This window comes from Argiope bruennichi, chromosome X2 (assembly GCF_947563725.1).
Source record: "Argiope bruennichi chromosome X2, qqArgBrue1.1, whole genome shotgun sequence".
Taxonomy (NCBI): Eukaryota; Metazoa; Arthropoda; class Arachnida; order Araneae; family Araneidae; genus Argiope; species Argiope bruennichi.
Genome location: NC_079163.1, coordinates 41,698,405 through 41,725,240, shown reverse-complemented (window position 1 = coordinate 41,725,240; position 26,836 = coordinate 41,698,405). Strand labels below are relative to the sequence as shown.

Here is a 26,836-nt window from a genome sequence, read left to right as displayed (position 1 = left end):
ATTCGCATTTTTGTACTCGTCTCTATGTTATTCTTAAGAAAATAATAACTTCTCAATGTATTCATCCGAATTTCATTGTTTTCACGACACTGAATGCTTTCTGTTCACTCGAGAAAGCTCGGACGAAAGTCTCACGACATATAAAAAAATGATGAACCACGTTTCCTTTTTTAATTTTAGTTGATACATTAAATGATGAATTATAAAGTAGATCTCAAGAGAGAAGAAAAGATGGAAATAGATAGCTTGTTATACTGAGATTAAGACAATAGATGTATGATTTTGAAACTATGTTTTTAATTTGTTTTAGCTGCTATCGATTTTATTTGGATTTTAAAACAAATGGTACTGAAAATTTCGAAAAAAAAATTGTTAATTTTCTTGAATACTGTTTTGGAACTCAAGTGGCATTATAGCCTACTATAGGTAATTTTGTTTATGAAACAGTATATTTCATTGTCAAATATAATGTTTTTATTTTTTTAAACAAAGATATTTTTCTGGATCTAGTTTCAGAGGCATTAGCCACACATCCTGAATCTTCTAAGAGCATAGCATGTTTGCCGGAGGAGTAAATTTGCAGAAATTCTCCAGAAGCTGTATAAATATTTATAAAAGAATCAATATACACACTGCTGTTTCCTAGTGATTCACTGATTATTATCTGATTACATCGCAAGATCATATCAGTTTTTATCGACTGAGAAGTGACTCTGACTCTCTTCAAAGAATTCTCATTCATCTCGTTATTTAAAATCGTTTTTTTAAAGACAAATGTATTTTGTACAGAAATTAGCTTGACTGATGTACAAAAGACATCCAATACATTTAATCGCACCTCCTTTTTGGAATGTCAAATGTACGTTGTACAAATGCAATAATTCTAATTTCTGTACCATATAGTTTTGTAATAATCGTAATATTTCTCTTCCTCTGAATTTTCTCTCTCTTGATATTATTATGAATTTCATGGAGTAATTACAAAAATAAGCATTTAGGAGCTGCATTACCCTTCTTGTTTAATACTTCATAAAATTTTGAAATTCACGCACAAACTTACAAGAATATTAAGTATTACAGGAAATGGGACTTAATACACAATTATATTAAGTCCCAATTCCTGTCAAAAAGGGAAGATAATGACTATTTTTTTCTCCCGTAATTAGACTCATCACAAGGATAAAAGTTTGAATTATATATAGAAAGACTAAAAGAGCTAATTCCTTTCTGGAAGACATTAAAAGACTACCAAATTAGAATTTTTTATTGTCTTTTGAAACAGAGTAAATGTAGAAAGAAATCAGAAAAACCGAAAACCGTCAAGTAACTAGCTTGAATGTAATGGAATAATTGTAGCCAATCGCATATTAGCTCTATTAATTCTTATAGATGAAGCAATTAAAATGCTACCGGATTCAAAGCTTTGAAGCTTCTTTCAGTCTATATTTTCCATTTGTCAAGCTTTCATCATAAAAATCACTGATTGGCTAATTGAAACAGTATCAGATTTTAATAATAGAGAATAAAATACATTCATTTATTATGAGAAATTATTTTGTCTTTTCACTTTCTGGCATACGAAATACAGAGGAAGTATTGCAATCGTAAAAAAATTCAAACCAGATTTTGACGAATATTCACGTTTAATACCTCCCTCAGTCCACAAAAACATTTATTTGACATTTTGTCTGCCTATCTATCTGACAGTCAATTTGTGATTACGATAATACAAAAACGGTTTGATCTAGATAGCAAAAATTTGGTGTAAGAAATTACTATCAAATTTGTAGATTTCTTTCAAGTTTTGAACGAAATCCATTTAGAGGAAGTCTTTTTTATCTGGCTGTTCGAGTTTAAGCAAACTCGATAATTACCCAACACAAGGAGATAGACCGATAAGATTTGGTACATACTTGTAGCAAAAATCTTAAATCAATGAAATTTGGTGCGTTGTCTTATGATTACATTTATAGTTTTGTGTCAAATTTTGGATGGTGAAAAGTGTCCAAAATACATATTCTTTTGATGCCAGCGTCCTGGCATAGGGGTAGCGCGTCTTCCCCATGATCTGGGCGTCCCGGTTTCGAGTCCCGGTTTGGGCATGGTTGTTCTTCTGTTGTTCTATCTGTGAGATGTGTGAATGTGCCCTCCTGTAAAAAGGGGTTGTGCAAGCGAATGAGTGATGCGTGAGTGGCAAAGTCGTACTCTTGGCCCTAGTTGGCGCTGCTATAAAAAATAAGAGACGTCCCCCTCAGGCTTAAATGCCATAAGAAACAAACAAACAAACAACAAACAATTCTTTTGATAGATTCAGTAAAATTGCTTGGTTCATGCCACAGACCTATGTTCTGTAACTATCGTTCACCAATGCTATGCAAGATATTCGAGGTCTTACCCAAGGTCCCAAATTTTATGCGGAGGAAAGGGGATAAAATTTTTAATGAAGAATATGAGAGGAAGTTATACGGAGATCACCCCCACTGGTTTTAATCTTGTGTTGGTAAATAAGTCTTGTTAACTTTTTATTTCTTCAATCAACATTTCTTTCTGAATTCCAAAAGCTGGCAATCCGGATATTTTAATATCAGTACTGCATTTACTAGAGTTATTTTATTCTTGATCTAACATGGCTTGGTTTCGTTTAGTTATATTAACGTCCCGTTTGAAGCAACACTAGGGCTATTTTGGGACGGACCTCGTAATTTTGAACCATGGTCAGATGACGAGGACGACACTTGAGCTGGCACCCCCTCTCCACACCACACCACACCAGCGGGAGGACGTTTGGTCATGACGGATTTTAACGTGCAACAGACCCCCTTGCACGCCAGTTCTTCGGTGGAATCGGGTCTCGAACCTAAAACCCTCCGGTTCCGAAGCCGAGACCTCACCACTAGACCACCGCGGTCCTTGATCTAACATGGCATATTAGGTGTGTAGAGGAAAAGTGAAAGAAGGCAAACCATTTTGAATAACAAAATTCTAGATAGATGATTAGCAAACCTTTTATCAGCTAATATATTATCCTTATTCTACTGTTCGAACAAGTAATAAAGCTAATTAAAACAATTAATAATTTTTATTATCCATAATTTTATAAATTTTTTTAAAGAAATTTCTCAACAGTTTTTAATAGGAAACTGAAAGTTCTACTAAGGATACACGTAATCAGAATTATTTATAATGCAAGCAAACTGAAGTACAAAAGTTCTTAACGAAAGGTCCATCTCTTTGTTGCGCATAATAAATGGCATGTCAATTATAAAGAAACATACTCCAGGTCTTTAGTAGCTGTAGTGAAAGAGTAAACTCCCATCAAATCGCCGATTAGTATCGGAAACCACCGGATAAGCATCGGCATGATCTTTTGACTCCCAAAGATTCACAGAAGACTAAACATTTATTACGCTGGTCACGCAGGTTAGGTGAGATCTACTGTGCTTAGAGTACAATGGCGGGAATCTCAAAGTGTCGTCCAACCTTTTCGTGCGTGACATATTAGCTTCTACACCTGCGATTAAAGACGTTAACCGTTGAGACAATGAACAGAGGATCTTCTGACTGTTTGTTAATGAGACATCAAGATGGTAGCACCAAAAATGATCTCTTTTTGACTTCCATCGAGATACGTTTGAGTTCAATTCTTTCTTTCCTCACCGTATTGACACGATTGATTAGGGTTATCCAAAGTCGAAAAGAACTGGGCTTTTGTTCTGCAAAAAACCACTTCTCACTTCTTCAAACACCATTTTCTTCGCTTGCTGTGAAATGTTGTGCTTTACTGTGGTCTGCCCTGTCTTCAAGAAACTATATGCTGAGAGAAGTGCAAGAATATCGAGTTCAGCTCTTCAGTAACTGTATGATAACTGAACTTACTAATTGATCAGGAAGTTAAGTCAAGAGGAAATTTTGAACAAAAGGAAATGTTACTTTTGCCTATAATAACATAATGCTAAGGTAAGATTTAACAATTGCTTCCTTCTTTAAGTTACACTTTCCCTACAAATATTACTCCAACAGCTCATTTCTAGTACATAATGTTATATTAATTTGATAGTAAATTTAATTTCTCCTTTTCTTTTCGTGTTCTTAAAAACAGAATGAAAATATACTCCAAAAATATGTACTTAAAAAATGAAGTTCTCATAAGTGTGCAATGAACTTTTCTCTATATTGAAAGGATTGCAAAGAAATTGGATAAATTTGAAAGAAAATTAGATATCTTTTCTCTGCACAGTTTATAAATTTGAAAGAGAGAAAAAGAAAAAAAAATCTTTACAATTTTACAATGCACTAAATAAGTCTAAACTAATCTTCAAATATTCAATTTAAAACATTGAAATTTAAATGCATAATTTATTGTAATAACTCTATGAAGTATGAAACTTTAATACTACACAAATGAAGAAATAATTAAGAATAGTTAAAAAATAATATTTTCTCGAGTTAGAAGTCTCTGATTTCAATTTTATTCTAATATATAAAACTTGAAGATATTCTATAAAGAATAACTACATAATTCGGATTAAATTTCGTAAGTCTCTCTTGATACAAGTATTTAAAAATAACTTTCATTTTTTTGAAGAACTTTTTAAAATATTTATTTTAGAAATTCGTTTTGAGAACTTTGCACATTTAAATAATTTCTGTTAAACAGAAACGTAAGAATGAATCAGAAATAAAAAGTTATTTTCGAATAAATGGATAATAAGTTCAACCATTATTTGATTAAATTCAATTGATTGTTTGCTTAAATCTCTTTGCATTTGTGTAGGAGCTGTGAATATAAGAAAGTATTTATTATTTATCATATTAAGAAATATATAGATATTACATTACATCTATCAAAGGTTTCTTGAATTTGTTATTTATTTTGATTTAGCATACGCAATTTTTTAAAATTTATTTCTTAACAAATCAATTTTTTGTTTGTTACTTTGGAATATATCAAGAGTATCTATAGCATGCTAAACACGATAAAATGATGAATGTGTCTTAAAAAGTGCTAAAATGTTCTATCAATGAAATAATCATCTAGTTTGGTTAGTAAGACTTTAATAGACAAGAGAAATTTGGTAGAATAATAACAATCGCATGCGAATCTAACTTTAACAAGCAATCACTTCACTTGCTAGAATACCTAAAAATGATAAACAAAAAGTTACTATTTTTGGATTCCTTGCACTCCATAATACTCTGAAAGAGCAAAATTAGATACATTATTTTTTAAATTAGATGTCATAGTTTTTCTCAGATAATCGCATGATTTTTTTTGTCGTAGTAAAATCTTAAATTATTTTTTTGGATAGAAATAGCCAATAACCATTGTTATCATCGTAAGCAGTTTTAGAGCGTATGTTAGATATTAATTGAGCACGTGAAAAAAATGATTTTTTTATTTATTATAAATGTGATATATCCCGGTGTCAACCCCCCCCCCCCAAAAAAAAAACACAAATAAACTTATGTATTTTGTAATCTATTACATATTTATAGCTTTCATGTGCAAAATTTTTAGAAAACAATAACCGAAAATTTTTAGGATTATTACTTGGTGTTTTAAAAATGATTTATGTATTCATGCGATAAAACTATATGATATAAATAAAAGAAGCTGAAAAGTTCTAAGAAGCTAAAAGACTGCAACAATGAGAATTAACAATATCTGTTATGAACAGCATTTTCAAAAATTACTAATAAAACGGTGACAAATACAATTTGGCAATATATTTTGACACTGTTAGAGCATGGACATTAACCGAATGATACTTATATGCTCTGTCAACTGATGTCGATTGATACGCCCTAATAATATCAAAATATATTGTAAGAGCATGGCCATTAACCCCCATGATTTGCAATTTATAAGAAAGAATACAATGTGAAGACACCTTAAAAAATAATACTTTTCTTTTTCTTTCTGACATTTCTAAGTAATAATCGGTGTAGGAGTTAATAGTTGCCATCATGAAAGTAAAAATATTCTTAATTTCATGAGAAAATTTTTATAAAACAAGACTTCATGAGAAAATGTTTAACAAACTGGATTCAACACACTGCTTTGAAATTTTAAATGTTTTCTTTATACTTTTAAAAAATAGAGATATCATATTACAAAAAGGTAATATTTAGTGCTTTTGTAACTTGCTTTTAAAAAGAATTCAGTTTCTGATTTCGAGAAAAACTATTTCACAACTGAGCCAAGATGCTTTTTTGTCGTCATGTAACTACAGTTTTTTTTCCCTGAAAATTAATTTATAACATTGCACATGTGTGACAAATTATATATTCACTAACTAAAGTTTTTAGAAGTATTTTTCTAGAAAATTCCATAATTATAAATTAGAAACCTAGAAAAGTAAAAACTCTTAAAGAATACAAAAAAAAAAATTATAGCAGAAATAATGAACTAATATAATTTATCTCCAACATTAAAGTCTTTATTCTTTACTTTTATTATTTCTTTCTATACATTTTATTATTTCTTTAGCTCCTTTATTCACCCCTTAAAACAAAAGAAAAAATTACTTAATTTAATTAGAGAAAATTGGTCTCTTATACATAATTCAAATTAGTGGTACCTTTTTAATTACTTTTTAAAAGTCGATTTTTCTCTCTTAAAACTGTCATTATTATTTAAGAGTTCGGAATCACGGGAATCATTTAAGACATTACGAGTATTTTGAGTTGATATGCGTTTCTTATATTTATTATTATTTAAAAATTACCGTAGCATATAATTAAAACATTGGAACGGCAAACTGCAATGGAGACATATATTAAAAGTCTTTAGCTACTTTTATTTACTACTGTTTTTAATTTAGAAACAAATGGGACCTTTAAATATACATATCTCATAATCAGACAAAATTGTTTGTTTAAAATAAGAGATAAAGTAAAAAAAGAAAGAAAGAAAGAAAAGGAAACACTATTTTACCTCAGCAGGGATTTTTTTTCCTGGTATGATTTTCATTTGTCTCTCACAATAAATCGATCATTTTTTTGCTGATAAATATTAGTACGAGGAACGATAAATAATAATATTTACAAATTTACATATGCTTCCGTTAAAAAAAAATAATCAAAATTTGTTTTCGACTTGCAGCTTTTAAGCGAAAAATACATTGAAAATCGAACAAAAAGTCCATATTGTGAAGCTAATGTAAGTGGATCATATATAATGAAGAAAACAGCTTTAAGAATGTTATCAGTTGCGTTTCATTTTTTCGCTTAGCAAACATTAATTTGAAATATCCTTGTCAAAGAGGCGCTGTTCAGAAAAATATACTGATAACTGTAGCAATGGAATTACTTGATGGTTTTATTTCTCGAGAGTTTTTCATCTTATTTCACAGTTCAGAGGAACTAATGATTCTTTTTCCTAAAAATTTTGCATTTCAAAGGAAAATTGTCATGTTATTTGCTCAAATATGTCTTTAAAAAAGAAAAGAAGGAATTAAAAATTAAAGAAGAAATTCAGCAGAATCTTTTCACTTTTCGTAATTCCGCTCTTACTTTCATCGTTTAAAAAAGCATTTTAAAGCATTCAATGAGAAGAATTATAAATGTTTCTGCATGTTTTTTAGAAACATATCACAAGACAGAATATTAACGAATTTATCTAATTCATACGTAATCTAAGTTATAGAGTTATAATATGCGCATAGGTGAATCATGCAAATACTCAATCACAAAAATATACACTCTGATTGATAGTTAAAGTATCTTTTGAAGAAAAATCCAACTTGTGATACAATTGCATTCAAAATAATGCTTCATTTCAATGACTGTCTAGTTTCACTTCATATCAAAGTAAAAAAAATAAAATAATAAAAAATAAACATTGCGCGCGCGCACACGCACACGCACGCACGCACGCACGCACGCACACACACACACACACACACACACACACACACACACACACACACACACACATTTGTGTATGTGTGTAAAACATGCTTTGAAGAAGCAGTCGTTGAATTCTTTAAAAATCTTTATTCTTCATATTTTTAATGAAATAATCCATTTTTAATTTTTGTCAAGATGTCTTTTTCCAAACAATGACGAGAGTGGAGTAGCGTATCGAATAAGAGGCAGAAAGCTGCGAACGTCAATTGTGAGAAAATATTCTGAACTTATATAGCATTAGAAAGGAATTTGTTGATTCATTGTTTTGATTCCTTGAGAAAGTGCAACTCAGAAGCTGAAATTACAATGAAATCGGAGTTCGAATAATTATCAAATCATTTGTAGAACATAATTAATTTGAAATTATTACGGACACATATATAAGACATGCTTTGAAGATACAGTCGTGAAATTCCTTAACGAGTGAAATTTTAACGAAATTCCTTAAATCTTTTGTCACCATTTCTTTGCCCAAGCCATAGCTAGTACAGAGCAGAAACCGAATAGGAAGGCATAAAGTAGTAAAGAGAAACCGTTAGAAAGTATTCCTATCTTATATAGTTTTTCAAAAGAATTTGTCGGCACAGCATTTTGATTCCTTTGGAAAAAGAATAGCCTAAGCATATATATATATATATATATATATATATATATATATATATATATATATATGCGTGTGTATTGTAGTCTGATATAAAGAAAAGTAGATTTTGTTTGAAAACTATTGAAAAAAAAGAGAATAAAGTAGCTACGGAAATACAAATAGATCTTGAAAAGAAAAGTACACCACTATAGATATTACCATAAAATTTCTGTTTTTGTTTTGTTCGATCTTTACTATCTATTAGATTGTGTACTTAACCAGAAATTAGGTCATTCTTCTTGTTGTGCATTTGTTTTTCTTTATTTATCTTTAATGAAACTACAGATAAGATTCTTCGGTATGCTTTTGTGTTAAGATGGCTTATGTTATAATTTTAACATATTACTGTGATTTCGTTTTAATTGAAATGGTGTTTGGTTTCATTGTTATATTAATAATAAAAATTTATGGCAACAAATTCATGCAAATGAAAATAACAACAGTTTTAAAAAACGCTTTTATTAATGCATTAAACATATTGTTCTTTAAAAAAAAAAAATTCGGAATATTGACATCAATATACTCAAATTCATTGCCAGGTGGCACCACTCGTTCGAAATCAAAATATAATTATACTAATAGATTAATTGATAATTTAGATTCTGAAAGTGTTAAATAAAGTTTTTCTGTATAGAAAGCACATGTGAATATTATTTCAAAATTTCACTATCAAGCGAGTAAAAAATCTATTCCAAAATTTCATTTTTGAGAGGATGAAACAAATCAAGTTAAATAAGAATTCTCAAAAAATAATAATAGTGGTTTATGCTGCTATGCTTTCTTTTTGAGAGATGATCTGTAAATTTTTTAAAATTTTTTCTTTCGGAAATGAAATCCAAACCACTTCCACCGCTAACTTCCTGAATTTATATAAAATTGGGAAAATATAACTCATCTCAGCAATGAAGTACCAAATTTTATCTACATTGCTCTTTGCGTTTTGTAGTTATCGAATTAACGTATAATCAAACAGCCGGACTGACAGACTTCTTCGGAATAGATTTTGCTCAAAATTTGATAGAAATCTGTAAATTTGATGCAAAGATCAAATACCAAATTTAATTCGTCTAAACCAAAGCATCTTTGAGTTATCGTTATCACAGAAGTCAGACATTTTTCAAAACCGTGTTTTTCGAACTCAGGTAGGTCTGAAACGTGGAGATTCGACAAAATCTCGAATTCGTATTTTTTTCACGATTACAATTCTTTCTCTGTACTTCGCTAACAAGAAAGGAAAAAACTGTATGCTCAAAATGTAACTGATAAATCATTTGTCTGTGATATATGTTTTCTTACTGATATATTCTTACTGAAAGCAAAAGAAAAGAAAAAAAAATTATAGAAAATGCCTTCCGTTCTTAAGATAATTTTGCGGAGGTTGATATATTTCGAATCCTTGTCCATTATTAATATTTTGTACATAATCCTTTCTTATTGAGTAGCAATGCGTGTGTACATTTGTGATTTCCCAAAGATTATGATTCATTGTTCAATTCTGATGAACTACCGAATCTTTTCACGCTACTCAGTGGAGGAATCAATCCTGTTACAGATCATACCGAATGCTCACGACAATAACCAATTCATTCCTGTCTGACCCATTTGTAAATGACCTTTACAACGCTTATCAAGATACAAAAAGGCTTTGTCTGGATGCCTTTCCCGATTATTTCTAAGATTTGTTTTTCGCACTCTTTTATAAACTTTTTCAGTGGAGAAGAACTGCATATTAATTTGTCTTCAAACAGAAATGAGAGTAGCGTGAATCTCTTTTCAAAATATAACAAGAATTCATGATTTAGTCAGTAATTTTTGAAACAGTTTCTTGAACTTAAATGCAATGAATATTGATATTATTAAATCAGCGAATTAAATAAAAAAAAGGGAAATAATTTCTAAGCAATACAAATAGATCCGGTACACAACACACACACACACACACACACACACACACACACACACACACACACACACACACACACACACGTGTGCGTGCGTGTGTATAATGATATCCCTTAATCTAATTTAAATCTTAATTAATTTTTATCTTAATTTAACCCATATGAACTTCATTCGTTCGTTCTTTTATTTCCTGATCCAATTCCCACTTTTTTTAAAAATTAATTCAACACGAGAATAATTTTTTTATTATTATTAAGCTCCACAGGTAGATAAAATTAATGGACTTTTATGTCTTTCGTACAGAGCACATGAAATGAAAACTTCTGCGGATGTCTGAAACTAAGGTAAATTTATTTAAACGTCTACAAATGTAATTCCCTGAGAAATATGATGCGATTAATTTAATTAATTAACGTCTGTTGTCATATATATTCAGTTGGTGAATAAATATCACTAAGCTAACAATGCACCAGGAATGGTACAGAAGCGAAAATAATTAAGACGTAAATAGGTAACGTAGACAATTGTATCTTTTTGAAACAATTCATTTAACACTATTTTAAGGATTGTATAAACTATCAGACTGATTTTAGAGTTTCTCATACAGTACTTATTTTCCCTTGTGTCCGAATAACCATGAAACAAGCATGAATTCGTTTGCTGCAGCGCTACATGTTTTGGATTATGGAATTTAAACAGGTTTATTGTTAAAAATTGCAAACAGAGAATTTGAAACAAGTATTTTGTGAAGTTCTAGAGCAGAATTTGGATGTTGTTAATACTTTAGACAAACGCATCAAAATAAAAAGGGAATAACTTCATTTTTCAGATTGGAAATTTAAAGAAAGTTTGGAAAGAGGAAGAAAGAAAAGTTTAACAAAAATTTATGTTAGTAAAATAGTATATTTTAAGTTAAAACATAAAATATACTATTTTATAATTCAAGAGCAGAAAATAACAAAGCTCTAATGCATTGTTATTTTCTACTCTTGATAAAATAACTATCAATCTCAAAGCTGGACCAAAAATTATTTTCATTCTGTCATAAAGTTACAGATGAAGAAGTAGCCTTATTTTCAAAGATAAAAAAGAAGGCGTTATGTATTTAGAAGAAGAAGGTAATATGTATTTCAAATTTCGCCCCAAATTTTTTCCTCTAAAATTATGACGAATTCCATTAAAGAAAGAAGGTGAAATTTTTTTTATTTTTATATTTGACGTATATATTTTTATATTTATAATTCAATCTCTGAATCATATTATCAAAAAATTATGAAGCATGATTCTACAACTGATCTGAAATTATCATTTGGACATTCAATATCTTGCGAAGCAAATTCTAAAGGCAGACATTTGTTAACTGCACACAAGGGCTTTCTGTTATTTTATTCAGATTTAATTTGGGAAGGCTTGTAAAGTTGCAATATATAATTGTACGCATGATTGACATTTTTGAAAAATATTCTATATTACCTCAAAATTTATAAAATTTTCTACATTAAAGCAATTTTTGGCCAAAAGTAATAGATAGCAACTTTTTCTTTCAGTGAGTTAACTGTAATCTCCACTTACAATTTCTACATAAACAATAATCTGATAGGTCTTATTTCCAGGTTGGAAATTCTTGGAGGGTTTCTCTTAAGCCACTTAATGCTTCTTAATGTATGATTTTTGCGAGTCTTTATATTCTGGAGCAGATTAACAGGTTTCAGGAGAGACGAAATGATAGTTCTGAAGCACTACTTCTGATTTTGGTTGCGGAAAAGTGATCTGTCCTTTATCCAGTGATCTGACTTATTTTGGGTTGCAATTAATTACAGAAAACTTCATTAACGTAATCCGTTTACTTCAGTACTTCATGCACATAGACTTGCAATGAAACCTCAAACAAGGTCGATTTGGGAGCCTAATTTCTTTGTTTGGAGAAGGTATGTCTGTAGTATTTCTCAAAGATGTTTTATTTGTTCTATTCTTATATCCTCTCAGATATCTCCGTAAAAGTATTAAATAGAAGATATTCTACTGCATCAATTACAATCACATTGGAATATTGTTTAAATAATAAATATAATATATGAGATTCATCGAGATAGTAGGAAGACAAGGTCGACTTTCATGCAAATTGTCATTAACACGTTTTATTAAAATAGATACAAGATTTTCCTTCAACCCAAAATGAAGCAATCATATACCAGATTGAAATTTTAATGAAATGAAACAACAAACCAATAGAGTGAAAGTATATTTGAAGAGAATAAAAATCTTGTATATAGTGGCTCATTTCCTTCTCAAACAGGTTTCGATATTTAAATGAAAAGTTTCTTTCTTGGCCGTTGATGTTAAAATATTATGACGTTGAAAGAAGGTTGCGTCAATAAAGACGGATAGAGTGGTTATTAGAGATCTATTCAAAATATGAATTCCAGTAGTCGCGTACCAAATGCTGAGAAGTTGGCCAATATTGCTTTAACCTTGACACTTCACTTTGTCAAACAATTTATTTTTCCTTTCTTTGTGTTACCTGGTGAAACTGAATTAAATGGATGCCAACTAGAGTTTGAGGAAGGCATATGACGAGTGAAATAAATTCCCCAATTGTTTCCTAATTTATCCACTATTGAATAAAAACAGAGTAGAGGAATTTCCATTACACTTAGTAATAGCTGGAGATTAAAAAAGGAAAGAAGCACAATAATCTCCTTCAACCTTGAAGACGAGGAAAAGAAAAAATAACGAACGGGAAGGTCATGAAATCATTTGTGTAATAAAAACTTACAAGCAACAAAACAATTTAAAGAAGGTATCTTGCTCTTAACAATTTTGAAATATTATATCGGTGGAAGAATAATTGAAAAGAATAGTTGATGAAGTGACAAATAAATCGTACTGCTATCAGCCTTTTTCTTTTTCGAAAATTTTGAAATGCTAAACAATACGTGTGAATTTATACAGGCTTAATTACAGAATGTAATTACTCAGTTTTAGAATGATCTCGATAAAGAATTTAAAAAACAGCTGGTATTTTGGAATAAAAATTCCCGGCAGCTGCATATTATATTTGCAATAAAAAATATCGTCTGCTGCTTCTTAAATTTATTCTTCTTTCAAAATATCCAATATAAACGAGCTATGGCTTGAAGGATAGGGTTTTGAATTTTCGAAGAGAAATATTCTTATTCCATAATTAAAAATACTGTGAAATGCATGATATTGAAATTTCTAAGTGCAAAATAAGCAACATTATTGATTGAAAAGGAAAAAACCATCAATCATTATTTCTGCATGGAAAGAAGACTCCAAACGAATACCCGAAAAAAGTATCTACTGCATCAAATATTTATAAAGTGAAATCAAAAGTAGCAAGAAAAAAATCAGCCTTTGCAGAAATCAATTGCTAAGTCTTTAAATATATCTGTCGCATTAATAAATAAAAAAATAAACCAAGATGTTCAATTTAAAGCAGCTAAAAAGCATAATGTTCTTCAGGTTTTACTGACGCACGTGGCTCAAAGTAGAACGGTTTGTAGAAGTGTATATGACAACTATTTAACGGGAGATAAATGGAAACTTATTGAGATCCTTGATGAAGTATGGATCCATTTAAATGACTGCAACAAAAATATCTATTTAGTATCCAAATGACGAGAAAAAAGTTACAAACCCAATTCCGTCAATGCAATGACATTTCAGTGAAGAGTTATGATTGTAGCAGATTTCTCATACAATGGGAGATTAAAAATAATATGATCCGGAAAAAATGCTAAAATAAACATAACGTATCACTGAGAAAAAGAAGAAATTCCATTTTTTTATTTCAATGATTTTCAAAGAATGTAACTTTATCAAGACCAATTTACAAGTCATGCTTCAAAAGGTTCTACTGCATTCTTAAAAAAAAATAAGATTGATAAAAGTATTGCATATATAAATATTTTTGCGAAGTCCTCTGACATTTCGCCTACGAACCTTTTATTTGTTGGAAAAAGCACTTTCTAAGCTCAAACCCACCATGATTTGATGGATCTCTAAAGTAGTAGAAGAGGAACGGAGATCAGTATTCTTGGATCAGGATTCTAGGAAATTCTACGAAAAACTCGTCTCTCATAAAAATCACGATGCAACCACATAGTCCAGAAAAAAAAAGCCTATCAGATCAAACATTAAAAAATATTCATTACAGTTTTAACATTAATAAAGGACTCCGAAATCTTTTTAAAAGTGGTAAACACCCTCAGTATTATTTAATTGATTTCGAGTATAAGTGAACAAGGATCTAACTTTTAAGCATGGTAGAACATTTTCTCTTACAAAGGTAGAGAGAAGTTACATGGTTGAGAATTTTTTCTGACAATGCTGACTGAAAAAAAATTCTTATTCAAATTTAAGTGATTGGACATTTTTCGACGAAGAGAATATTTTTATGGTAACATATAACTTCATTTATATACATAATTTATTTTTATAGAGTTTGAACTCGTCTGAAAAGGCCCCAGTTTTATTATAAATGTGAAACTCCTCCCCCTCCCCCCTCGAAACATGACAAAAAATGTGTCAAATTCCAAATCTCGGATTTTACATTTTATTAAAAAATAAGACGTTTTGACAGTTTTAGAGTATATCTAAAGAAAGTATGTAGTATTTAAATACTCGATTTGAACATTTCTAGCATCTTATTGCCATTAAAGATCAATATAATGTCGTATTTAATAAAATACAACATTTGATCCGTCAGTACTTCCGTCAATGAAGCTTTGCTGAGGAGGAAATTGATTCACCTTTGGAATGAAGCTCACAGGAGGGAAGCACAGCAGTTGAGGGAATTTCAGAAAATATGCGACCTTTTTTTTCCTTCTTTTTTTACGTAGGAGTTCCAGAGTAACGAGATGCACTGTTTTTATTGGAATGTTTCGATAAAGTAAGATTATCACTACAAGCATTCCATTCATTTTCCGTTAAGATACGCAAGTGCTTTCCTTATAATATATATCTTAAAATACGAGTTATTTTTTATGCTAGTTAAAAGTAATTGAGAACATTTCGAAGCTCAGAAATAGGTATTTTTTACCATTTACTTTATAAAGATTAATTAAGTATCAAATTAGATTTCTGACAGAATATATATTTACATATTATAATGCGAATATATTTACAATAAAATAAATAATCTTTAATATTCAGTTTTCCCGTTATACAATTAAGTGTGGTAGAAATATTATTTGTTAAGTCACACTTCTTCAGAAATAGTCTTTGTAGCTTAATAGAATTTGATGGCATCATCGAAGTAATTTGTTGAATCAATTGATGGCATCGTCGGAGTAATCTATTCGAATCAATTAATGGTATCATTTTACTCACATTTTACTTACATGCTTTGAGTGAAAATAATGTGATCTGCATTCATATGAAAAATAAGTGAATAGTTTTAAATAATTAATCTGGATGAAAATGAATGAAATTAACGAATTAACTAATTTCGGTGAAATAGAATAATTTTAAACATAAGGTATTCTTTAATTGTTTTTTAATATTAATTTTTTTAACTAACAATAATAATATGACGTAGAGAGGGTCCAGAGAATTATAATAAATAGTAATATTAAGATATTTTTTAAAAAAATATTTTAATTGGTGTAAAAATTACAAAATAACATATGTAATAATTCATATTTCAAGAAAAATTTCAAGGGTTGACAAGGGATTTTAATTAACAGCAACAAAAATAGAAGTGAAATGAACAAAATAATAGATATCGTTTTAGATATGTGTGTTTAATTCAGGCTTGAACAATGTCAAGACTGTATCTCTGGTATATTTTTATAGCGTATATTTAATCTTTTTTAAGTAATCACTGCGAGAATAATGTAAAATTATAATCGTGACGAGGACGTTGTGAATTTGCTAATGAAGTATTAAGAAATGAATTTTCGAATAAAAAGGTTCCGTTAGCTATATATATATTACTGTAATCATCTTTGTTTAATTTTTTGTGGCCAAAAGTGAATAATAAAAATTTAGGAAAAACTATAAGCATATAGCTTAAAGTTGGCTTTTAGTAATGTAGACTTCAAGAAGTAAATAGCCATTAGAGCCTCAAAACTTATTTTTTATTTCAGTCTTTAACTGATTAATGAAACGATGAAGAAATAAATGACTGAATTATTAACTTTTAGAAGATTTTCAAAAGAAGACGAATAACGAATGCCATGGAAATACAGCGCGCGGAGTTGTACGCTTACTGAGGCGTGAGGAGAACAAGAAATGAAACAAGTTAAGAACACGTCATTGGCTTTATGTACTTTCGGAGTGGGGAATCCTTTGAAAAATAGTTTATTCGGCATTTTCATTTGGCTCTTGAGAGGTTTGGATATAAAAGATCAATTTCAGATCTGGAAAAGTTATAGTAATCAGATTTTGAGAAGAGAGAGAAAAAAAAATTGCACTACATATAATTAAAAGCATTGCTATCTTTGAATAAAAGTGTTTTTAAATTTTAAATTAAGTGGCATAAAAAAGAATTATCACGTATACACTCCAATTTACCTTAAAGAAACTCTGTGAGTTAGTTTTTTTTGACATTTGTTCCTCATTTTTTTTTTTATTTAAGTAAAGAATTCAAAAGCTAGATTATTCAAAACTTTCATTGTTATGCCCGAATATTATTGATAATTATTATATAAAAAAGAAAATTTATTATCACACACTATTTTCACTTCGTTTAATAAATTTATTTAAATGTATTGAAAAATGAATGATTTATCATATAATAGAAATTTAAACAAAAGCAGATAAATAATAGTTTCCCCCTGAAAACCGCAGATTTGGAATGAATCTTAGTATTAAATAAATTTATGATGCCCTTCAAACTAAATCTGATTTCAAATCCGCAATTTGTCTTACTAGGATTTAAAGATTTCATTCTTTTCATAATACAAAGAAAAGCTCCTTCATATTAATTTTAAAAATGTAATTAATTCACCTTCAACGAAGGATTGCTGAATAGTTGTTCTGTCAATTAGAGAAGAATGGGCTCGACCTCATTCATCGGTCATTATATCATTTTGTCGCCGGCAGTTGTAAAATAACTAACCAAGGACAAATGTCAGAATACACAGTACACAATTAAAAAGGTATTCATTCTTCTAAAAAGATTGTTTCGTTAAGTTGTTCTTTTCCAGTTAATCCGAAAAGGAATCAAACATTTTTTAGAGTGAAAACTAGAGCTGCATAAAATGTATTACTTAGTGTAATTTAACAAACTGTTAATATCATGATTTTGCTGATATAGCTGCTCATTGGAACAGGTTAAGTTTGCAAGGATAGGTTTTATAAATGTGGTATTTGTAGAGAATACACAGATTGGAGTATTTTAAGGTTTTTTTAATGCCATGAATGATTCGTCATGTTAGATTTAGATGTTTTTTTTCTAAGACATAAAACGTATATGCAGACAAAAAATCATCAGAAATAGTCATACAAAGATACTTGGAAAACTTTGCGATAGTTGAAAGATAATACAAATATCTTGGATTTAGGCCAATCAATTTTGAAATTAAATATCTTTTTTTCAAAATTTATTCATTTTAATAGTCTTTGTGTAATTCAACTATTACGTTATATTGAGGAGGATGAGAAATTTATCTCATGTTTCATACCAGAAAATTCTACAATAAAAATTTTATAGTTTCACATTTTACTCAAAATGAAAACATACTTGTTTAAAGTCGTTTATACAGCGGTGATGTAAGCAAATAGAAATCTTCCGTACAACGGCAAATTCAGACAATATACTGGTAGATATTTTTGCCTTATTCAGGAATTTATGAAAGAGACATTTTTAGCATTCAGTTTCTGAGAAGATGCACAATTTTGCATATTTTTAGAAACTACACACTGAGAGCAGGGAATGCTTTCCTCTCATACATCCTCTCTTGTAAGCATCCGCAATTTGAATTTCTAAGTTAAGCTTTGATATGTGTTTAGATCATCGTATAGAGCAGAAAACGTATGCGTTTTGAAAATGTTTTTTCGACGGCATATTTTATTTTAAATTGATACAGATCTATAGTGTAGATGTAAAGAGCAGGTACCAAATTCTATAATGCTTTTTCCCTGCAATCAAATGCAGATCTACAATATTAGTGTTAATAGTAAATAACAAATTTCACCAGTCTAGCTCAATTTTGTTGATATGTTGTGTTCACTTAAGAATTAATGGATACACACACACTCACACACTTAATTCCAAAAAATGTATATTTCAGGATCTTGTAGACTCATAAAAATCTTTCGAAGAATGGATAAAATCTCACGTCCAAAATTTGATAACTGAATTTTTAAAAAGACTCAAAATTTTAAATTACAATTAATTAAATTATAACTGTAATAAATTTTTATTGCAATTATAACAATTACAAACTGAAAATAAAAAAGGATAAACATCGTTATATATCAATGTTATAAATTCGTTTGATAGAAGAAACATTCAGATTCAGTTTCTTTAATATCAATGTTTTCTTTTGAACGCCAATCTTGTCCTTCTTTGATCTATAATTAGAGCAGCATGGCCAATGCTGGCTCATGTGCTCCAATTTCACCCATGAATCATACTTATTTTAACACATTTGTGATGAAATACAATTCAGATAAGATGTGCAAGGCATTTTAAGCAGCAGCATTTCCTATAAAATCGACAATAAAGAACAATTCCTTTCCTTTACAAATTGTATTTTAGTTCTAGTTTAGTTTTATGCTGACCTGAGTTTTGCAGTTTTAACTAATTATTTTCGAATCACGTGTAAATATAAGCGAAGACAGGAAGTGGAAAAATAAATAGATACATGACAAATGAAGTTAATACTCATGTCTACCAACACTACATAATCTAATAAGTTCTAAATAACAATTATAGGAAAAGAAAGCATCAAGCCAACCAAAAGCTTTTAAATTGTACTACAGTCATCCCGATTTAGGAACGACAAAGAGAGCCAGGAAAATTAAATATAGCAGACTCGACGATCCGTTCTAATAAAAAAAATATTACTTCCATAATAAAATAAGGAATAATTTATTTTATTAAAGCGCTGAAAGCGGTATAAGTTAAATCTTCTTTTAAATCATGTGCATAATATAAGTTGAGACATGCAAAGCGAGGTTTTCGCAGCTTTTACATTATTATTATTATTTATAAATAAAAGGTAAAATAAGTTTAAATAACCTTTTGTAAGTATTAAATTATAGTTTACGTACATGATTAATTTATTCTAAAGCTGTATGCATTGGTGCAGATGAATGTGCACAATTCTATGCTTTCTATAATAAGTGAAATATCATAAAATTTAGACTGAAACGACTAACTATTCTTATTCTTTAACCCTCTTTTTCTGTACAGATGTTTAAAACAGATAGTCCATTATAAACATTTATGAATTTGGTTTATAAAAGCTTACGGCGTAAAAACCTGTCCTAATCTTAACCTGTTTCTGACTGTACTTAGATAAAGTTTATCTACATAAGGTCCGCGTTGGCGTGGTGGTAAGGTCACGGCTCAGGAGCTGGAGGTTTTCAGGCTCGAGACCCCATTCTATTGAAGAACCGTCGTGTGAGTGGGGCTGGTGCACGTTAAACTCGTCGGGGTCAAACAGCCGGCAGCTGATATGGTATCGAAAGTTGGAGAGGGGGTGCCAGCTCATGTATCGTCCTCATCATCTGACAACGGCCCCACAATTACGAGATCCGTCTCAAAATAGCCCTAGAGCTGCTTTAAAACGGGACGTTAATATAATTTAAGCTAAATTCTTCTATTTAAGCCTTCAGACAATTAAAAAATAGTTCAAATATCTACTTTTTGATAAAAATGGAATTTTTAATATTGGAGAGATTTTCAAAGTCAATTCCATATGTAATATTTATCTCAATGATTGGCATACCTAACTTCAATATTTCTTTTTCTTCCATTTCCTAAATTTTTTCAGAACTCGGTTTCTTTTTCTATTCTCAGTTGCATTATAGATCTTATTTTCTTTTCCTTTCTTTAATTTTTTTGATAATTGTTATTACTCATTCATCGTCCCTGCCGTATGGGCTATATGTGTTTATTAGTTTAATTTAATACCTTTAATTTCATATATGCTTCTTTAGTATTAGCATAATGTTTCTAGATAAATATTATATAATTTTTTTCTACGTTTATTTTTACTTCTATGTATAGATATTTAACTATTGAAAATTTTCTCTCTCAAGATGGGTGTAGTTTCTTTTACACTGCATAACCCTCCCCAACCCAGCGTACCCGATAGGGTGTAAGACCCAAAAGATCAGAGGGGAAGGGTGCAGTATTTTCTGAAATTTTTTCTTATCTTTAACTCCTGTTAAGTTTAATTCTTTTTGGGTAAGTTGTGTTTCCATAGAAAGTATGGAGAAAAAAAATACTGCCTTACACTGAGGTGTGCCTTTTGACATAAAAAAGATGTTTTTAATTATTTAGGTAGTGTAAAATGATAATTTACAGATCACCAGCTTATCCAGCCCGCCTTTGCTACTTTTGGCTGGATAGTTGGGACGTTATGTACTTGTAATATCTGTATCAACCACATTGGTTTTCACTATTAGTTTCAGAAGAATATGCAGGATATGAGAACAGCTATGAAGAAGATTTTTTTTTTCTAAATACAGTTGTGCAACACTTATATTTTTTCAGAATTTTTATCGAAGTTCCTTTATAGTATTAAAAATATCGATGAAAAAGAAAATTTCATATGTTGTCTTTAAAGTGACATAAAATTGTAAAAAAAAATGAACAGAAGGCTAAGTTTAACCCTTTAAAGGACCATTTTTTTCTAGTCATATTATGTTAAAATATTTTTAGGCTTGAAATTAGAATAAGAAAAGTGTTTCATTTAGCTTATTAGATAAATTTAATTTGATTCATTAATTAATTTGGTTAATCAATAATTAAGTAACAATTCAAGACACATCATTTTGTGTGAGATAAAGAACTGAAGCATCTAAGTTTCTGTCTTTCTAAAAATATTTTTCAGAACTAATGCCAACCTACATAAATTCATACAAAGATTGATAAATTTGGTGGGAAGCATACTTCCCACGGCCCTAGAAACGGTTAAATATGAAAATTATAACTAATATGTATGAAAACTTATTAGCATTATGTATTTTTTGCCAAAAACACAAAAGTTCCTTCAACGTAAAAGTTTTATTTGGGTTGTAGAATATTCTTGAAACTTTTGTGGAACTTCAAAGATCTTTATGGCAAGACAAAAATCAAAATATAGAAATTTTTTCAAAAAAATGCACCCGTTAATTTTTGTTCATAAATGTTTTTTCAAAGATAGTTATATAATTCTGAGAATAGTCTGTTTTCTTTGTTAAATTTATGAAACGAATCATTCATAGAAAGTTGTAATGGATTGAAACTAAATGAATGAAACTCTTATGTAAAAGTTGAAAATATTACAGAAAAATTATAGCACATTGTTCACTATAAATGTTCACTACTTTCTTCTTATTTATAGATTTTGTAGTAAAGGAATTAGGAAAGAAAATCCAAGTTGATTTTGTATCTAGAATGCCTGTTCTATCCAATTAAATGAAAATTCAAAAATAGATATTTTGTAAGAAAATACCAGGTAGTTTTTGCACCTTAATACACATTATCTCTAGATAAATAATTCAAGATTAATGATTTTAAACAATTTTGACTTCCTGTTTGTTATTACAAATGTTCCAAAAAAAATTCTCCTTGGCAAAACATTTATTTTCATCACTTTAAAGCGCGAGGAAAAAATGTTTTTTCCTGAAACTACAAGTTTTCTTTAATAAGTAGAGTGCAATTCAAAATCCATCACGCTTAATTCATTAATCAAATGAATATTAAATTCATAAAAATGATGTGAATTCACACGTTGTTTACTCAAAGAAGTCACAGTTGATTTATTAATTTTAGGAACGTGTCACAAGAGCTCTTAGTTTTCTCATAGCTAACTCAACACTTCTAATTTAAACTCATAAGAGAATGTCAACAGATAGTCCTTATGTCTTTCCCTGCTAGAAGTTTCTGCATATCATTAATTTCAGCTTGCAAAGGTGGACATTTGTAAGAAAACAAACAACGAATTATTAAAATCGTATAAAACTTGAAAGTTATGAATTTAATACGCAGATTATATTTTATTAATATCTTAAAGGGAATGATGTGTCCATGTTTGGGGAGCTTTTGGTTATTATTGGATAAAGGAAATTAATGCGCATGTTAATGCTCCTGATGTTTATTTTCGAAGGTGTAATAAATTTGAATTCATATATTATAAGAGAAAATAATTTAATGCTAGCAGAATGTTAGCTAGGATGAATTAATCACATAATTGTAGGATGAATGCATACAAGCATTAATTATTTATATGATTAATTCGTATTTAGATATTATGAAATGAAATAAATGTTTCATGAAATGACTCAAGTTTTAAAGGATTTTTTATTGAATTAGAGGCAGAAATTTTTTATAAAACTATGATGTGAGCTGAATGGATTAAGCATTACCACACTTAATAATTATTAAGATATACTAATAATTAAGACTTAAAAAAATCTATCATTCCCTAAAAATTACGGATTAAAAATTAATTGCTGTAAATCTTATAATGATCTAAAACCTTACTAAGTATCATTTTTTATTTTATTTTGTTTCGTTTCCTATATGAAGAGATTTATTAGAATATATTTTAATAAAATAAATGTTTTACACTTGCTATCCTTTCCGAGGTTAAAAATTTCGTCGCCACATTTTTTGTTGCAACCATCGAATGAGGAAATAAATACGAAAATAAGATTTTACTTAATAATAAATATAAATTAGTTCAATATAAAATAGTTATTCAGTGCATTTTAGCGAAATTTTTTTAATCAAAGAGATTTGATGATTGCAAATATTATTGGTGATTGCAAATATTATTGGTGATTACAAGTATTATTGGTGATTAAAAATTGACTATTGGTGATTATAAATTGACTATCGGTGATTACAAATTGACTATCGGTGATTACAAATTGACTATTGGTGATTATAAATTGACTATCGGTGATTACAAATGATGACGAACCTGAAACGAAAACATGCTACTAGTTTTTCTAAGACCAGCGTTGTTGTTCGCGTTCCACTTAAGGACGTCAGCTATAGTTTAAGAAATCGTAGAGACATTTTCATAGAAAACGGAGGCTCTTTTTCAGATGAGCTTTTATTATTAATGAAATCTTTTTTTTTCTTCTTTCTTTAATAAAGTTACAATTCATTAAGAAATAGCTTTATTTTCAAAAGCAATCAAGAAAGCGAGTGTGTATGTATTTCAAATTGCGTCTCATTCTCTAAAATTATAGGGAACTGCATTGAAGAAAAAAGGTGAAGTTTTTTTTTTATTTGACTCTTAATTTAATATTTGAATCATATTATCGACAAATTGTGAAGCGGTATTCTACATTTTATCTGATATTCTCATTTGGCCTTTCATTTCTATATTTTGGGAAAAAAATTCTTAAGCCAGAAATCTGTTAACTGCCACACAAGGATTTTCCGCCATTTTATTATTTAATATGGGAAAGCTTGTGAAGTTGCAATATACAAATGTATGCATTAGTGATGTTTTTGAAAAGTATATTTTATTACTTCAAAATTTATAGAATTTTCTGAGTTAAAGCAGTTTTAGTCTAAAAATAATGGAATAGAGTAATAAAATTTCCGTCAGTAGTTAACTGAATATTGAAATGAGTATTGATGAACTCAACTTACAACTTCAGCATAAACAATAATCGGCCTGGTCTTATATTCCAGTTTGGAACTTCTTTGAAGGCTTCTCTTAAGTTACTTAATGCTTTTTAATGTTTGATTTTTGAGGGTTTTCATATTCCGGATTCAATGTTTTTATTCAAGATTCCACATAGGGACGCAAGCCATAATTTTAGAAAAACTAGAGACATTTTCAAAGGAAATAGAGGTTCTTTTTTTAGATGAGCTCGTATTATTCGTGAAAATTTAAATCAGATATGAAAAGGAAGACTTTTCATCTAGAAAAATAGATACGTAGGTGAAGTATTACAGCAAAATCCAATTTTGCTGTATTGAAGTATTACAGCAATACTCAAAGTTTTTTTTTTTTTTTTTTTTTTTTTTTTGTAGTTGGAGGAGAGAGGATAACTTAAATTCGTCTTTAGCTTAAAACACAAATTTCAGATCCGGTAATTCTTTATTCTGCGGTCAAAGAAGGAAAGTAGTTTTTAAAAATTGTAAATGAAGTTCTATTAAAAAGACATAATTAACTCAAAGGATGCGAAAAAAAAACCCCTGTTTTTTAGCTAATTTATTGCAATGAAAATTTGCAATTTGAACGTTTTTTTTTAAAAAAACAGTTATATAAAATATTGACTTCCTGAAAATCAATTTAAGCTCATCTACTAATGATAGAGCAAAGAAAAAATTTAATAGTTCGAGGATATCTTACGAATGTTCTAGTTCAGCAACAAAATAGCAAAGGAAACGTGAAATATACTCAAACGGTTGGTAAATCCATGGTGCTATAGAAGGGGGTTAGAACTGCCTATTTTACTAATTAAAAACTATGTTTATTTAAAAGCCATTTTTAAGAAAATAGGAGAAGTAGAAGGAGTGGTAGAAATTCGTTACAGCATCATCTGGTGTCAAACTTTTAGGAAGAGAATGAATTTACTTGCTTTCATAGATTATTGGCTGTGATGTCTGTCTGTAGTCAGAAGATTCTTCTCTGAAAACCAGAGAAGAGCCATTTTATTGTTTGATCCTTATATATTTGTCTTCAATATTATTGCTGTTTTGGTGACGTAAAAATAATAGTGACGTAATAATTGTAGTTTTGAAGCTGTACTTGTGTGTAACTTGTTGATTTTTAGGGTTAAACTCTGTCGCTACATAAAAATTTTCAAGATCGAGTAAGTTATATTAGAATTCTTATCATGGAAAGAGAAACAGATCTCAGAAGATCTAATAAATCTTTTAATCTTTATAAAGGTGATAATTAAATTAACTAGGATTAAGATATGATTCACATTTAAAGCACTTCGGTCACAATCAGAAATTTATTCTTTAAAACAAATTGTTTTTTCTATGGATTTAAGCTTAATTATTTATGTTCGAGCAAATGAAAACCTTTTTACTTTATACTTAAAACATCATACATTAATTTTTAAATAACAAAATGGATTAGATAGCTTAAGGATTAAGATAGTTTAAGATATGATTCACATTAAAAGCACTTCGGTCACAATCAGAAATTTATTCTTTAAAACAAATTGTTTTTTGTATGGATTTAAGCTTAATTATTTATGTTCGAGCAATGAAAACTTTTTTACTTTATAATTAAAACATCATACATTAATTTTTAAATAACAAAATGAAAAATTATTATCATTTGAAAATGACCCACCTTTTAAAATTTGATTTTCATATTTAATTGAGCTGAAATAAGGTTTTTAAGATAGAGAAAGCCGTTAATAAATTTTAAAAAAATTGTAATATAGAATAACCAAAAGTTTACCTTATTATATTAGTATTATATAAACACTCAAAATTCGAAGATGTGTTATTTGTGACATACAAAGTTACAGTGTCATAAAGGACAATAGAGAAAATATTTTCCCAAACTCTCACCATTCGCATTTGTATATATTTTATCACATTTTGTTTGGTTTGGAGCTTTGAAAACTTGAATAAAAATAAAAATACAATAATAAAAATTATCGGAAAGAAAAACGAGGAAAATTTTTTCCCAAATTTATCCTTAACTGCATTTTATATATTTAATTTATTTAAATTTAAAAATAAATCAGACAACCCAAGAGAGCAAGATTTGAGATAAACTGCGAGGAAGAGAAATAGTTTAAAATAATAAAAAAAAATTAGATTAAGTAAATTAGCTATAAATGAACTAAGATATAAATTACTAAACTAAAAGTTAAATTACTAAACCATAAGTAAACTAAGAGTCAAATGACTAAATTATAAGTAAATTACGAGTTAAAATACTAAACCATAAGTAAACTAAGGGTCAAATTATTAAATTATAAGTAAACTAAGAGTTAAATTACACACACAAAACAATGGACATAAGGCACATTTTATCTATACGTTTCTTTCAAGTCTCATGAGATTTTGTTTATATGTGTTATTGAAATGCTGAAAAAAAAACAGAACTAAACAGAATACTCAATAAATCTATATATAACAAAATGCTCAAATAACCCCACAAACTGCTGTTGAAAAAAGATTGTCTATTTTATAAAGCGACAAAATTTTTATATTAAAGGAAAATTAAAGTATAAGAAAGATTACTTGTTTATTAGAAA

At 29.0% G+C, this 26,836-nt stretch overlaps 1 protein-coding gene across 1 annotated transcript in view; it reads left to right on the top strand.

The window, feature by feature from the left end:
• Positions 1-3,348: 3,348 nt before the first annotated feature.
• LOC129960703 (ras association domain-containing protein 10-like) overlaps positions 3,349-26,836 on the top strand; it is a 31,298-nt gene continuing 7,810 nt past the window's right edge. The window contains exon 1 of the mRNA XM_056074269.1: positions 3,349-3,957. The gene's annotated coding sequence lies outside the window, so the exon portion shown is untranslated. The remainder of the gene's footprint in view (positions 3,958-26,836) is intronic.